We start from the raw sequence: 15484 nt of genomic DNA, 5'->3' as shown, positions 1-15484 counted from the left end.
CATTGTGCAAGAAAGAGGTCCAAAACGTGCTCCATATGAAGACTCCGCCGCGCGTCAGATCCTCATAGCTCAGCAGTTAGAACGAAACTCACAGGGCTCCTCTGCCGGACCCGTCTGGGGAGGGGGAAAAGAAAGAAAGAAGGGTGAGAACCTAGAGTTCTCAGTAAGGAAAAAGGGGAACCTAGGGTCTTTATCTCTAAGTTGTCGCGAAACAGAAAAAGAACAAACACAGAGACTCAAGGCACAAACATATCTATAACGAGTAAGTAACATGAACAAGAAAGAAATGGCAGTAAATAATTCACAAGAAGTTCATATGCGCAAACAAGATGATGCATGCCTGTTCCTAGCGCAGGCCATGAGCTCATGCGTCAGTTGTCTACTCGCAACCCGACGTTACTCAGAGTGAACCCCGAGTATGGTCCCTTTACTGTGTCAATTAGACATCTTGACATCATGGTTACCCGTGTCAATTAGGCCTCATTCTAATAACATTTCAATGTGTATCACAGTAAGGAACAGTGCTATCAGTTAGGCGAACATTCCCGCATTAGCAATCTCAAGCTATCCGTTAGGCGGGCACTTTCGCATTAGCAGTTTGGTATAAAGCCCATTCAACATACACTTTTCATAATTTACTTATTCATTTCAATTAGGTTTAAGGTTAATGGGTGATGTGGAGGTATGTATAATTAGACGGTGGTGCGGAGGTATGTATAGTTAAGCGGTGAAATTGAACGCCAACCTTACATTTTCCGGACTGAAATCTAAGTATTTCCCCTGAACCATTGTAAGCCAATTCTTTGGGTTTGGGTTCATACTTTGATCATGGTTCCTAGTGATCCATGCGTTTGCATAGAACTCTTGAACCATTAAGATTCCGACTTGTTGAATAGGATTGGGGCGAACTTCCCATCCTCTTCTTCTAATCTCATGTCGGATCTCCGGATACTCACTCTTTTTGAGCTTGAAAGGGACCTCAAGAATCAACTTCTTCTTGGCCACAACTTCATAGAAGTGGTCTTGATGGACCTTTGAGATGAATCTCTCCATCTCCCATGACTCAGAGGTGGAAGCAATTGCCTTCCCTTTCCTCTTTCTTGAGGTTTCTCTGGCCTTAGGTGCCATTAATGGTTATGGAAAAACAAAAAGCAACGCTTTTACCACACCAAACTTAAAATGTTTGCTCGTTCTCGAGCAAAAGAAGAAAGAAAATAGTAGAAGAAGAAGAAAATGGAGGAGATGGAAGAGAAGTGTGTATTCGGCCAAGGGGGAAAGAAGTGTTTGTAATGTGTGAAAATGATGTAGTGTTGAGGGGTATTTGGGGAAGAGTGTTATGAAAGGGTGTGAATAGGAGAGAAGAAGAGGTGGGGTAGGTGGGGATCATGTGGGGTCCACAGATCCTGAGGGGTCAAGGACTTAACATCCCTGCTCCATTTAGGCGTGTAAAACGCCCTTAGAATTCACTTCTGGCATTAAATGCCAGGTTGCTGCTTGTTTCTGGCGTTTAACGCCAGTGATAAACCCCATTTTTAGGGTTTATCTTGTATTGAATTTAGAGTATTTTGATGACCTTTTCTCGCATTTAACCTATGAATTAGCATGGTTTTGTTATCTCTCCCGTATTTGTGCTTAAGTGTAAAAACATGCTTTTTAGGCCTTATTTTGATGAATTTTGATTTCTCCTTGATTCCATAAGATGCCTTGATGTGTTTGCTAGTAATTCCAGGATTGAAATAGGCCAGGCATGGATCAAAGGAAGCAAGGAAGGAAGCATGCAAGTGGAGAGAAGCACAAAAAGTCAAAGAAGCAAAGTCAGCCAAGCACGCGCACGCGCACAAGGCGCTCGCGCACACATTACGGAATCAGCCAGGGACGCGCACGCGTACCGTGCGCGCACGCGTCGATGTCTGCACATGACTTCATTAAGGCAACACGTGCCTGGCGATTTTGAGGGGTTTCTGAACCCATTTTTTGGCGCCAATTGCTGATAGAAAGGAATAAAAGGATCAAGGATTAAAGGGGAGGGACAATTAGATTAGAAGTTAGTCATAGCTTTAGTTTAGAATAGTTTTAGAGAGAGAAGCTCTCACTTCTCTCTAGAATTAGGATTAGGTCTAGGTTAATCTCTCTTCTTAGATCTAGGTTTAATTCATGCCTTAATTCAATTCTCCTTTGCCAATTCTTAATCTTCTCATCTTCCTCTCTCTAGTTATGTACTTTAATTCTTGTGATTCTTCACTTTGTTTTGGATAGATTGTTGTTTCTTTTATTCCCTTTCAATAATGCAATTTGAGGTAATTCATGATAATTGTGATTTCCTTGATTGTTGTTGTTAATTCTTTGTATTCAATTGTAGTTAGAATTCATTCTTGTTGTGATTTGCTATACTTTTCTTTTGTGCCTTCCGAGTTTTTGATGAAATGCTTGGTTGGATTTTTATATAGATTTTGTTCCTCTTGGCCTAGGTAGAGTGATTAGTGACTCTTGAGTTATCTAATTCCTTTGTTGATTGATAATTAGAGATTGCTAATTGATTTGAATGCCTCTAAAGCTAGTCTTTCCTTTAGGAGTTGATTAGATCTTGAGGAATCAAATTGATTCATCCACTTGACTTTCCTCCATGGTTAGAGGTTAACTAAGTGGGAGCAATGAACAATTCTCATCACAATTGAGGAGGATAACTAGGATAGGATTTCTAATTCTCATATATTTCCAAGAGCTTTGTTAGTTGTTAGTTTATTTTCTTTGCCATTTATATTTCTTGTACAAAATCTTAAAACCCCAAAATAACTCACAACCAATAACAAACCACTTCATTACAATTCCTAGGGAGAACGACCCGAGGTTCGAATACTTCGGTTTATAAATTTAGGGGTTTGTTTTAGTGACAAACAACTTTTTGTATGAAAGGATCATTGCTTGGTTTAGAAACTATACTTCGACGAGATTTCATTTGAGAAATTCTAAACCGTCAAGAATCCAATCATCAGCCAGCTTTTCTCCCATTTATGGCGTTAAACACCAAGTAGATGCTCTGTTCTAGCGTTAAACGCCAGTTTGGTGCTTGTTTCTGGCGTTTAACGCCAGCTTGATACTTCTTTCTGGTGTTAAATGCCAGTCTGCTGCTTCTTACTGGCGTTTAAACACCAGTAAGCTTTTTCTCCAGGGTGAGCTGTTTTTAATGCTGTTTTTTATTCTATTTTTGATTTTTCAGTTTTTTTTGTGACTTCACATGATCATCAACCTAAAGAAAACATAAAATAACAATAGAAAATAAATAGATATAAATAAATAACATTGGGTTGCCTCCCAACAAGCGCTTCTTTAATGTCAATAGCTTGATAGTAAGCTCTCATGGAGCCTCATAGATAATCAGAGCAGTATTGTGGCCTCTCAACACCAAACTTAGAGCTTGGTTGGGGCCTCCCAACACCAAACTTAGAGTTTGAATGTGGGGGTTTTGTTTGACTCTGTATTGAGAGAAGCTTTTCATGCTTCCTCTCCATGGTTACAGAAGGAGAATCTTGAGTCTTGAATACAAGGTAGTCCTCATTCAACTGAAGGACTAACTCTCCTCTGTCAACATCAATAACAGCTTTTGCTGTGGCTAGGAAGGGTCTGCCAAGGATGATGGATTCATCCTCATCCTTTCCAGTGTCTAGGATTATAAAATCAGCAGGGATGTAAAGGCTTTCAACCTTCACAAGCACGTTCTCTACTAGTCCATAAGCCTGCTTCATGGATTTGTCTGCCATCTCTAGTGAGATTCTTGCAGCTTGTACCTCAAAGATTCCCAGTTTCCCTATTACAGAGAGTTGCATGAGGTTTATCCCTGACCCAGGTCACATAGAGCCTTCTCAAAGGTCATGGTGCCTATGGTACAAGGTATGAAGAATTTTTCGGAATCTAGTTTCTTCTGAGGTAATGTCTGCCTCATTAATGTACTCAGTTCATTGGTAAACAAGGGGGGTTCATCTTCCCAAGTCTCAGTACCAAATAACTTGGTATTCAGCTTCATGATTGCTCCCAGATATTTAGCAATATGCTCTTCAATGGTATCTTCATCCTCTTCAGAGGAAGAATATTCATCAGAGCTCATGAATGGCAGAAGAAAGTTCAATGGAATCTTTATGGTCTCTGTATGAGCCTCAGATTCCTTTGGTTCTTCAAAGGGAAACTCCTTTCTGTCTAGGGGACGTCCCATGAGGCTTTTCTCACTGGGACTCACGTCCTCTTCACTCTCTCCAGGTTCGGCCATGTTGGTCATGGTTATGGCCTTGCACTCTCTCTTGGGATTTTCTTTTGTATTGTTTGGGAGAGTACTGGGAGGAGTTTCAGTAATCTTCTTACTCAACTGACCCACCTATGCCTCCAAATTTCTAATGGAGGATCTTGTTTCATTCATGAAACTTAGTGTGGTCTTAGATAGATCAGAGACTATAGTTGCCAGGCCAGAATGGCTCCGTTCAGAATTCTCTGTCTGTTGCTGAGAAGATGATGGAAAAGGCTTGCTATTTCTAAACCTATTTCTTCCACCATTATTGTTGAAGCCTTATTGAGGCTTCTGTTGATCCTTCCATGAGAGATTAGGATGATTTCTCCATGAAGGATTATAGGTATTTCCATAGGATTCTCCCATATAATTCACCTCTGCCATTGCAGGATTCTCAGGATCATAAGCTTCTTCTTCAGAAGATGCTTCTTTAGTACTATTGGATGCAACTTGCAATCTATTCAGACTCTGAGAAATCATATTGACTTGCTGAGTCAATATTTTATTCTGAGCCAATATGGCATTCAGAGTATCAATTTCAAGAACTCCCTTCTTTTGAGGCGTTCCATTGTTCACAGGATTCCTCTCAGAGGTGTACATGAACTGGTTATTTGCAACCATTTCAATGAGTTCCTGATCTTCTGCAGGGGTTTTCAGATGAAGAGATCCTCCTACAGAATGGTCCAATGACATTTTTGACAACTCAGACAGACCATCATAGAATATACATATGATGCTCCATTCTGGAAGCATGTCGGTAGGACACTTTTTGATCAATTGCTTATATCTTTCCCAAGCTTCATAGAGGGATTCCCCTTTCTTCTGTCTGAAGGTTTGGATTTCCACTCTAAGCTTGCTCATCTTTTGAGGAGGAAAGAATTTGGCCAGGAAAGCACTGACCAGCTTTTCCCAAGAGTTCAGGCTTTCCTTAGGTTGTGAATCCAACCATGTTCTAGCTCTGTCTCTTACAGCAAAAGGGAAAAGCATAAGCCTGTAGACCTCGGGATAAACTCCATTGGTCTTGACAGTGTCACAAATTTACAAGAATTCAGCTAAGAACTGATGACGATCTTCCATTGGAAGTCCATGAAACTTGCAATTCTGTTGCATTAGAGAAACTAATTGAGGCTTAAGCTCAAAGTTGTTTGCTCTAATTGCAGGAATTGAGATGCTTCTTCCATAGAAGTTAGCAGAGGGTGCAATGAAGTCACCAAGCATCTTCCTTGCATTGTTGGCATTGTTATTTGGTTCGGCCATGTCTCCTTCTTTTTCGAAAATTCCTGTCAGGTTCTCTCTAGAGGGTTGTGCTTTAGCTTCTCTTAGTTTTCTCTTAAGAGTCCTTTCAGGTTCAGCATTAGCTTCAATAAGAATGTCTTTATCCCTGTTCCTGCTCATATGAAAAAGAAGAGAATAGAAAAGAAGAGGAATCCTCTATGTCATACTATAGAGATTCCTTTATGTGAGTAGAAGAAGAGAAGAATAGAAGAAGGAGAAGAGAAAAATTTGAACATAGAGAGGAAGAGGGGGTTCGAATTTTGAGTAGAAGAGAAGTGTTAGTAGATGAATAAATAAATAGAAAGACATGAGAGGGGGGAGAATTCAAAAATTAAATAAAAAATAAAAATATTTTTGTTTTTATTTTAAATATTAGTTAGTTTTCAAATTTTAAGAGAGGAAATAAAATTAAAATTAAAATTTAAAATAATTAGTTAATTAAAAAGGAATTTTGAAAAAGAGGGGAGGAGTTTTCGAAATTTAGATAGAGAAAATTAGTTAGGTGGTTTTGAAAAAGATAGGAAATAGTAAAGCAAACAAAAAGTCAAGTAGTTAATTGAAAAAGATTTGAAAATCAATTTTGAAAAGATAAGAAGTTAGAAAAGATTTTGAAATTGATTTTGAAAAAGATATGATTGAAAATAATTTTGAAAAAGATTTGAAAAAGAAATTAAAAAGATTTGATTTTGAAAATTAAAGTTGATTACTTGACTAACAAGAAACTAAAGGATATGATTCTAAAATTTAAAGATTGAACCTTTCTTAATAGGAAAGTAACAAACTTTAAAATTTTTGAATCAATCACATTAATTGTTAGTAAAGATTTTGAAATTATGAAATGAAATTAAGAAAAAGAATTTGAAAATCATTTTTAAAATTTTCGAAAATCATAAAAGAAAGATGAAAAAGATTTGATTTTTGAAAAAGTTTTGAAAAGATAGGATTTTTAAATTGAAAATTTGACTTGACTCATAAGAAACAACTAGATTTTTAAAACTTTTGACTAAATCAAACCAAATTTTCGAAAATTATGAATGAAATAAGGGAAAGATATTTTTTATTTTTGAAATTTTAATGAAGAAAGAGAAGAACAACAAAAAGACTCCAAACATGAAAATTATGAATCAAAACACACAATGCATGCAAGAACACTTTCAATGTCAAGATGAACACCAAGAACACTTTGAATGTCAAGATGAACACCAAGAAATTTATTTTTGAAAACTTTTAAGAAAAGAGAAACATGCAAGACACCAAACTTAGAAATTAACAATGTTTAGGCACTAACAAATTGAAAATGCATATGAAAAATAAGAAAAGACACAAAACAAGAAAAACTAAAGATCAAACAAAGACAATCATCAAGAACACTTTGAAGATCATGAAGAACATCATGCATGAGTTTTTGAAAATTTTCAGGAAATTAAAAGGATGCAATTTACACCAAACTTAAAAATTGACAGTAGATTCAAACAAGAAACATAAAATATTTTTGGTTTTTATGATTTTATTAAATTTTTTTTTGGTATTTTTCGAAAATTAATTTGAAAAAGAAAAATAAGGATTTCAAAATTTTTAATAAGAATTCCAGAAATCATGCAATGTTAGTCTAAAGCTTCGGTCCAGGAATTAGACATGGCTTACTAGCCAGCCAAGCTTTCAGTGAAAGCTCCGGTCCAAAATACTAGACATGGCCAATGGCCAGCGAAGCTTTAGCAGATCATTACATACAACAGCTAATTTGCTGAGAAAGACAAAGAAGCTCTTCTAAGGATAGTTGAAACCTCGGCCCAAAAGATTAGCATGGCTTACTAGCCAGCCAGGATCCAATAGATCATCATGAAACTCTAGAATTCATTCTTAAAAATTCTGAAGAACATAGAATAATTTAAATTTTTTTTTGAAAATTTTTCGAAAATAAAAATAACAAAAACAAAAAGCTTAAAATTAGAATAAAATTACCTAATCTGAGCAACAAGATGAACCGTCAGTTGTCCAAACTCGAACAATCCCCGGCAATGGCGCCAAAACTTGGTGCACGAAATCGTGATTGTTCATTCCCCAGTAACGGCGCCAAAAACTTGGTACGCACGTTCATAATCTTAATTCTTTTTCACAACTCCGCACAACTAACTCGCAAGTGCACTGGGTCATCCAAGTAATAAACCTTACGTGAGTAAGGGTCGATCCCACGGAGATTGTCGGTTTGAAGCAAGATATGGTCATCTTGTAAATCTCAGTCAGGCAGATTCAAATGGTTATGGGATTTTGATATTTAAAATATAATTAAAATATAAAATAAGATAGAAATAATTATGTAATTCATTGGTGAGAATTTTAGATAAGCGTATGGAGATACTTTGCTCCTTCTTGGAATGCTGCACCATTTGGTGCGTCTTGGCTTCATTGAGCGCTCCGTTTGCAATTTTGAGCGCTGACCTTTGCTCCCTTTTGAACGCAACGCTTTACTGTCATGGGCCATGCTTTTAAAAGCGTGGCCTAAGGTCCAAAGCGTGCTCAAACTTCAAAGTGTGCCCCAAAAATCTTCTTTCCTCTGTTTGGGCTTAATTTGTGCTTTCTGCTTCTTTTCCTTTATCTTTTTACCTATCATCAACCAAACAAATACATCAAAGTCTCACTAAAATCACAAGATCTTGCATCATTTATAAAATCAATTAATTCTAGCATAAAATCTATGATTTTGTGTAAAATAGATGATGTTTGATTGATTCAACATAATCTTGAAAATCCACTCCAATCACTTACTTATTGTGTAAGAAAGTGCATAAAACCTAATGAAACCAATGAAAAATACTTGTAAAACTAGCATAAGATGACTTGTCATCAATGGACTTGCTTCTATCCATTTTATAAAATAATCCACAGCAACAATAAAGAATTCTAGCTGTTCTAGGGCCAAGGGAAAAGTCCCCAACAAGTCAATTCTCCATTTAGCGAATGGTCTCGATGGAATTACTGAGATCAACTCATGAGGCAGAGCTTGATGGAAATTCGTATGGACCTGACATTTATGATGCTTTTTAACATACATAATGACATCCTTTATTAGAGTTGGCAAAAAATAACCAGCCTTTATGATCATCTGAGCTAATGCTCTTCCACCCGTATGGTCATCACAACATCCTTCATGAACTTCTTATAATACATAATCCACATGTTTTGGCCCCAAACATTTTAATAACGGTTGGGAAGAGCTTTTTTGTGTAGTTAACCATGAACTCAAGGTGTAATGAGATGCTTGTATCCTAAGTTTTCAAGATTCTTTAGGATTAGAGGGAACAGCCCCCATGCTAAGAATTACACTATGGGCGTGATCCAAGAACCAACCTCACCAACATACACCATATGCTAGACAATGGCCATATTGAGTTCGTGCATGATTTCTTGAATTAACATCCTATTTTCCCCACTTGGCTTTATACTAGCAAGCTTAGAAAGCACGTCAGCCTGGGCATTTTGTTCCTTGGGAATGTGTTTTATCTGGAACATATCGAAAGCTTGTATCCTATCTTGGACTTTTTGTAAATAAATTGCAGAAGTAGATCCTGAGATTGGTATTCCCCATTAATCTGTGAGAGTGAACACCCAATATGGTCCCTGTCCTTTTCCTCGATGGACATCGCGACCATTGTCCAAAAAAAATGGGACAAATCAGACCCTGTCTCATACTTCTGTGAGACGTCGCGGTCCTTCCGTCATCTCCCCTAACCAAAACAGACGGAAATGATCTACGTGTCAGTTAACGTTGATGATGTGGAGGTTAACACTCTATTAAATTCCACGTTAGCCATTAAGAAATGGACAGGGGTCGATCTATCTCACTTTAGAAACCAAAAACTACATTGTTTTTTGCTTTGAGACGTTGCGTTTCGATTGAATAAGGGAACGTGACATTGGGGTTTCCATATAAGCCCCATGTGTTGCTCCTGTAATTACTAGAAAACCCTAGTAGAGCAAGAGTCATCCCCTTGCAGTGCTCGTTGACCTCTCAAAATTAGAGCGACGAGCTCATGTTATTGCTAACAAGGTTACTGACTGATCTCCATATATTGTTGTTGACAGTGGTTGGATACTGCGGTTGACAGAGCTTGGTTGAAGCTTGGACGGAGATTGCACGGCGTTTGTGACATGCTAGGTTAGTGTGGTCCTTCCCTTGCCTTTTCAAAAGTGTGTTGTCATTTTCAATAATTCTGACATGCTTTGGCATGTACATTGTGTGTGTGGTCCAAGAAGAAGAGAAATAATAAACAATGTGACTTTGGGATAATAAATATCTAAAAATCTAAGCATTATTTTGGTTTTTGGTACTGTAAATAGAACTTTAATGTTGGAATGCACATATTGTGATAAGGAAGATAGATTTTCACTGTAAATAGAAATGGAATTAGGGTTTCTAATTTAGAATTGAAATTGAAATAAAGTCAAAATTAAATTGGTATGTGATGAGTATTTTGGTGGAAAAATGAATTTCTCCCAAAACACACAAATCTAACCGGCAAGTGTACCAGGTCGCATCAAGTAATAAAAACTCACGGGAGTGAGGTCGATCCCACAGGGATTGAAGGATTGAGCAATTTTAGCTTAGTGGTTAATTTAGTCAAGAGAATCAAGATTTGGTTGAGTGTTTTGTGATTTGCAGAAATTAAATTGCATGGAATTAAAGAGAACAGGAAATAAATTGCTGAATCTTAAAGAACAAGAAATTGAATGGCAGAAACTTAGAATGCAAGAAATGTAAATTGTGGAATCTTAAAGTGCAAGAAATGTAAATGACTTGAATTGTAAAGGGGATTGGGACTTGGATTTGCAGAAATTAAACAAGGAAAAGTAAATTTGCATCACGCAGAGAAGTAGAAGAGGGTTTGGGTTAAATCGGATCTTGAAGCAGAAAAGTAAATGAACATGAAAACAGTAAACAGAGAATTAGAAATTGAAAGTTCAGATCTCAGGACCCAGAGACTAGAAAACCGAGTCTAGATCTCAATGCCTTCCTAGATCCAACAAGAACAATTGCAAGGGAATTGTAAATTGCAAGGAAAGTAGATGAAGAGCAATTAACAGAAATTAAATTCAATCAAGCAGTAAATAAAGCAGAGAGATCCAAGGATGAGATTGAAACAGAATTTCTTCAATTCTCCAACCCAAGATCCAAGACAATTGTAATTGAAATTGAAAGCAATAAAACTAAGAGGAAGAGAAGTGAATTCTCCTTCCCCAAGACTAAGAAATTAAAGATCACTCAATATCCAAAGCTCTCCGAAAACTATTATGAAAATTCAAAGGGAAAGCTCTCCGAAGAACTTGAATTCTATCCTCTTTATACACTTTCTTCAAATGATCTTCAAGCCTTGAGTTGGGCCTTTGCTCTTGGTGGAATTAGGTTGAAAGAGGCCTTGGTTGATTGCTCTTGGAGTTTGGAGAAGAACCAAAGTGAACCAAATGAACCGGGTTGAAGTTTTGCAAAAGTTGGAGTAAAAGTTTGAGCAAAAGTTAGGGGCTAACTTTTGCTCCAACTTTTCATATCAGCCACCATAACTTGCTGCTATCCACGTTGGGACAAAAGTTAGGGGTCTAACTTTTGCTCCAACGTTGGCCTCCTAATGTGTACTTATGGCGCCAACATTAGCCCAAAAGTTAGAGGCTAACGTTGGCGCAAACTTTTTCTCCTCCCCTTGTATTTTTCATGTGCCAACGTTAGCCCAAAAGTTAGGGGCTAACGTTGGCGCAAACTTTTGGTGGCCAGGGAGGTTTTTCTTATGCCAACGTTAGCCACCAAGTTAGGGGCTAACATTGGCGCAAACTTTTGGTGCCCAGGGGTGATTTTCATGTGCCAACGTTAGCCCAAAAGTTAGGGGCTAACGTTGGCGCAAACTTTTGGTGCCCAGGGAGTGATTTTCAAGTTCCAACGTTAGCCCAAAAGTTAGGGGCTAACGTTGGGGCTAACTTTTCACCCAAAAGTTTGTGCAAAAGTTTGAGGCTAACTTTAGGTCTAGCTTTTTGCTTCCTGGTTCAATTTCACTTATTCCATTGTTCTCTCTTTACTCCTAGCTATTCCTTCTTGCTTCAACCTTTCTCCAAGCTTTCTTCACCTATCATTAATCAACCAAACACATCAAAACTATGCTTAAAATCATGAGATATTCATTTTATCATAATATGTGACAATTATAGCATAAAACCTCATGAAATAGCATGAATTCATACATGGTTGATTCAATCAAAGGAAGCATGAAAATCTACCCAAATTAGCTTACTTGTAGCTCAAGAAAGTGCACAATTCAATTGAAAACAAAAGAAAAAGGCTAGTGAAACTAGGCTAAGATGACTTGTCATCACAACACCAAACTTAAAGCTTGCTTGTCCCCAAGCAAGAAATGAATTATGCTCATAGGTTCTTTCACTTAAGACGGATTGAAGAATAAATTGTAAGGTCCTGTGAGTGAAGTGATCAAGTGTCAGTGGGGTGAACTCTAAATCATATGCTCATGCAAGGGCTTCAGTGCTCACTAGTCTTCACATATTGGGAGTCTTAGGTCTTAGGATTTTCATCCAAATGGTATCATGGAGATCTCTTTATATGTAGTCACCTTGAAGCAGCTTATAGTTTCTTTGCTTTGGCCTTGACTCTAAGTGTCATGTCTCAAAGCGGCTCTTTAGATAAGCTTTCAATCAATACTCCTAAACCAGTTGGTTTTAAGGTATTAGGTGTTAAAGCACCCCTAAGAATTTACTTGCTCAAGCCTCTTTCCTTGACACAACTCAACCACAAGCATTTACTAGGCTAACAACTCTTTGAGTTTTGTTTCTTTTTTTTTTTTTTCTTTTTCTGCCTAGTAATTGATGCTCAGAGCCTTGGGCCATGTTCTTTTTGTTTTTGTATTTTCTTTTCTTTCTTTTGTTTTGTTTGCTGCTTCTTGGATCAATAAATTTTTGAGAATCTCCACAATACTTCTTTGAACTTCATGTCCCGCCTATGAGCTCCCATGCAAGTGTTCACAAGCATGCAACCTCAATACATAATCATACAACTAGAACCACCACTTTTCCTAATCTTTTGCTTGCCTCAAAATTGTTTAATTCCTCAATCCTTCTTTTCAAAGAACTTTCATGTGATGCATTTTTGAACATTGAGTGCAAACAAGTTTTGAAGGGAAAAATGTTGTGAATGATCAAGCATCTTGCTTATTGAATTACAGAAAGACTATGCTATGCAGGCAGGCAGGGGTAAAAAAAAACTATACTATGCAGACAAGCAGGACAGATAAGGATACACTCCAACCTTCAATTACAGCAATATTTGATGTAAAACAATCACTTAACAATACAACCTGTTGAAGTTTACTTGCTTTCCTTCTTCTCATCATCATCATTGCTGGCCTTCATGTTCATCTTTCACCTCTTTGATTGATGATGCTAAACATCTCCAAAAGCTTGTATGATACTCTGCAGTGATATTGAAAGTTGCTTGTTCCCCAAGCACTTGGAAACAATGGTTAATTTTCATGATTTATTTGCGGGCTTTTTGAACTTACTTTGGTGTGGGAACATCAAACTTAGTACCTTGCCAATGGTTAACCATGTGTGATAATTTCTTTTTCTTTTTCAAAAGTGATAGAACTGAAAACTAAGAAAAACAGTAAAATGGCTAACTAGTTCATCCAGTATGCTTGAAGCCTACATTATGCAGAAAGTGAGAATGTGTGTTACAATGGGGTTTTGGTGGACACCAAACTTAGAATCCTTCATTCTCCTTTATATTGTTTTGGTGTGTACACCAAACTTAGCTTCTTGCAATCTAGATAAAACTAATTAACCTTTTTATTGAAATAGATATGAAAAGATAGTTACCTCCGGTTGGGTTGCCTCCCAACAAGCGCTCTTTTATTGTCACTAGCTTGACATCCTCTGTGCTTGCTCAACTCAAATTCTGAGCTTCCTTCTCCTTGTCCCATTGTCCTTCTAAGTGAGGCTTTGCTTTCTTCTCACTCGTTTCTGTGGGGTTTTTGGCTAATTGTTCCATTTGCTTCCCAATTCCCCCGAGTAAGTTCTCATGGTGTTTGTTCATCATCACTTGATGTGTTATCATTCTCTCTACTACGTTCTCTAGATTGGTGATCCTTTGAGAATTCTGTGAGATTGTGTGGTGATGTTATTGCAGGTTTGGGAAGTGGTTGTTGTAGTTGAAGTTCCTTGGTTCCTGATGTTGAGGTTCCCTCATTCTTAGATAAGAATGTGGCTTCCATGGTGGGAACTGTGCATTCACTGTAGTGGAATGGAGAAAATCAAGTTGTCTAGCCATTGACTCCAATTGTTGCTGAGTTTGCTGATGTAGCTGTTTGCTTTGATTCATGACTGCCTTCATTCCTTCAAGATTCATCGTATCTTTCTCTGAAGTTGCATTCTGTGGTGTCTCAAAGGAGTGTTGGTTGTTAGTTCTCTTGTCATTGAACCTTGCAGTTCCTTGACCAGTTGCTGTTGCTTCGAGTAAGTCATCTGAGAAGTGATCCACCGCTCTTCTCGTTTCTGGGGTTAATCCTTCGTAGAATGCTTGAAAAGCCACTTTGTCATTTGCTTTCTCGTATCTTTCCCATGCTTTGAGCAATGGTTCTTCCTCTCCTTGCATGAATGGATGTGTTCCCTCTTTCATCTTGATGTTCTGTTGGGATGTAGAGAATTTGGCTAGAAATTTGGCAACCAAACCATCCCAACTAGTGATACTTCCTTGGGGAAGAGTTTCAAGCCATTGTGCTGCCTCATCCTTTAGTGAGAAAGGGAATAGCAAGAGCTTATAGACATCATTATTGACAACATCACAGATCCTCAGAAAAATAGATAGATGCTGTTCAGGATCCTCCAATGGATTTCCACCATAGGAACAATTGTTCTCTATTAGTGTAATGATTTGCGGCTTCATGTTGGCATGTTCTTCTTTCTCAGAAACTTCATTTTCAATGATATCCTTCCCTCTGGCTGCTCTTTTTTACTGCGACATAAAAATCAACAACGGAACACACAGTGATACTCTTGAAAATTGAGTGTAGTCAGTTGAGACAAAACTTCAAACAGTTAGTGGGTTAGTCAAAAATTAAAGAAAAAATGCTTGATCTAGATCACCACCTCACTTAATCATTGTCAATCTAATCAATCCCCGGCAACGGCGCCAAAAACTTGATGAGTATTTTGGTGGAAAAATGAATTTCTCCCAAAACACACAAATCTAACCGGCAAGTGTACCGGGTCGCATCAAGTAATAAAAACTCACGGGAGTGAGGTCGATCCCACAGGGATTGAAGGATTGAGCAATTTTAGCTTAGTGGTTAATTTAGTCAAGCGAATCAAGATTTGGTTGAGTGTTTTGTGATTTGCAGAAATTAAATTGCATGGAATTAAAGAGAACAGGAAATAAATTGCTGAATCTTAAAGAACAAGAAATTGAATGGCAGAAACTTAGAATGCAAGAAATGTAAATTGCGGAATCTTAAAGTGCAAGAAATGTAAATGACTTGAATTGTAAAGGGGATTGGGACTTGGATTTGCAGAAATTAAACAAGGAAAAGTAAATTTGCATCACGCAGAGAAGTAGAAGAGGGTTTGGGTTAAATCGGATCTTGAAGCAGAAAAGTAAATGAACATGAAAACAGTAAACAGAGAATTAGAAATTGAAAGTTCAGATCTCAGGACCCAGAGACTAGAAAACCGAGTCTAGATCTCAATGCCTTCCTAGATCCAACAAGAACAATTGCAAGGGAATTGTAAATTGCAAGGAAAGTAGATGAAGAGCAATTAACAGAAATTAAATTCAATCAAGCAGTAAATAAAGCAGAGAGATCCAAGGATGAGATTGAAATAGAATTTCTTCAATTCTCCAACCCAAGATCCAAGACAATTGTAATTGAAATTGAAAGCAATAAA

At 37.5% G+C, this 15484-nt stretch overlaps 1 non-coding gene across 1 annotated transcript; it reads left to right on the top strand.

Moving 5' to 3' along the window:
- The first annotated feature begins 5023 nt into the window (after positions 1-5023).
- LOC148548312 (small nucleolar RNA R71) lies at positions 5024-5131 on the top strand. The gene has a single exon (XR_015897642.1). It is a non-coding gene; the product is annotated as a small nucleolar RNA R71 (small nucleolar RNA).
- Positions 5132-15484: the final 10353 nt, after the last annotated feature.

This window comes from Arachis ipaensis, chromosome B8, assembly GCF_059453495.1.
Source record: "Arachis ipaensis isolate K30076 ecotype BB chromosome B8, ASM5945349v1, whole genome shotgun sequence".
Lineage (NCBI taxonomy): Eukaryota > Viridiplantae > Streptophyta > Magnoliopsida > Fabales > Fabaceae > Arachis > Arachis ipaensis.
This window is presented reverse-complemented; position numbering and strand designations above follow the sequence as displayed.